The sequence below is a fragment of the Periplaneta americana genome, chromosome 8, assembly GCF_040183065.1.
Source record: "Periplaneta americana isolate PAMFEO1 chromosome 8, P.americana_PAMFEO1_priV1, whole genome shotgun sequence".
NCBI classification, from domain to species: domain Eukaryota; kingdom Metazoa; phylum Arthropoda; class Insecta; order Blattodea; family Blattidae; genus Periplaneta; species Periplaneta americana.
In genome coordinates, this window is record NC_091124.1 from 9,169,082 (window position 1) to 9,170,846 (window position 1,765).

Consider the following 1,765-nt stretch of genomic DNA (forward strand, 5'->3'; position numbering starts at 1 on the left):
GATAAAGACTCCTTCCCTTCCTGTCATACGTAATTTATTTTAAGTAGAGTACAACCCCGCTAATCTGATATTGCGGATAATCCGAAATAATCCGAACATGCAAAGAGAGAGAGAGAGAGAGAGAGAGAGAGAGAGAGAGAGAGAGAGAGAGAAGACGGGATTTGAATTGAAACAGTCAATTTAACGCTGCAGTATTTAGAAACACAACATGTACTGTACAACATGCAGTACAACCCCTGCGGTGGTTGAGTGATGATCAGACCTTCAGTCTGTCACCCACGCAGTCCGGGTTCGAGTCCCTGAAAAATCCATAGTGACACTTGTGGTGGGCAAGGTTCAATTGGACGGAGTTACGCAATAAGAGAACAAGCGTCAAAAACCTGATTCGAGGTATTGGCCGTTGAAATAAATCTGTTTTTTTTTTTTTTTATGCAAGAAGTATTATAACATTCATATTATTACAAAGAAAAATAGCACAAATAATACCGAAAAAGGCTAACGGATTTTTGGTAAGAGACCAGCAGTTGAATTAATATTTCAAAGCAAAATAAATAAATAATTTTTATGCAATAAACGAATTTTTGCTTATAAATAGCAGCAAAATTCAGATATCGCATTCTTGATTTTTTTTTCGAGTTAAATTAGCTTGTCATCTAGAGATTTGTGCAAATAGCCTATCTCTTTTTTTTTTTTTCAAATTGTCAATTGGTCTATTATTGCGTAACTCCGTCCAATTAGGGTTCTTCTCGGGGTTCTCCCATTTCACTCCAATCATACTGACTTAAACTATCACTGACTACATTGTTACGTCTTCCTTTAGACATGCATCCTGATAGCGCTGCATTTTCAAAATTGTCTCATAGTAATCTCTTTCTATTATCTAACATTATTTGAAATATATTAACATTCTATGTAGGCTATGTTAGCTTAATTCTGCTACACAGTTCGTATTTCATTGTTTAATTAATAGTTCATACTATTTTGCTGTTTAATTCGTAAATAACTCTTGTATACATAACTCTTATCTAAATCAAATTGTTGAATTCTTTGTAAGTTCATACATATGTATGTATACTTTTTGCTGGTTGAGTGGAAGAGAAGGCCTTACGGCCTTAACTCTGCCAGCTAAAATAAATCATGATTATTATTATTATTATTATTATTATTATTATTATTATTATTATTATTTCCCCATAATATTAGGCATCTGCATCATTCCGTCATTCCATATCATTCTCTCGCCGGGTCTAGGAGAGGTGGCAGTTCAAAACTTCTAATCACTAGACTGTGCACCAATATGCCTGGGTTAAATCTCTCTGCAGTGTATATGAAGAGAAGGCAGATGTCACTGTTGATAGTGATTTGTCCGTCGGTTGTGGACGTTAAGCCTGGCAGCCCTCTTGATGCTATTCGACAGGAGTAGATTAATGCCGGCACCGGGTTTCCCCTTTCCCCTTCCTCGTCGCCATCATCATCATCATACTAACCCTTTCCCTACACTACACTTACACATACACTCACCCTACATAACTCTCCACAGATACACTTCATGCACAGCATGGCTCGCCGAAGTGGTGTGCAACTTGAAAGTGGGTCACAATCCTGCCATCTATCCGCAATGTGCGGACCCCGAGTCATGCAAGTGAAGTGGGTAGGATTTGGATACACTTCACAATTAATTCTTTTTCAGCTATTATGGTACATTATATTACAATGTTTCTTTGTATTAAAATACCAAAATACTACATAACATAAAGTACGCCGC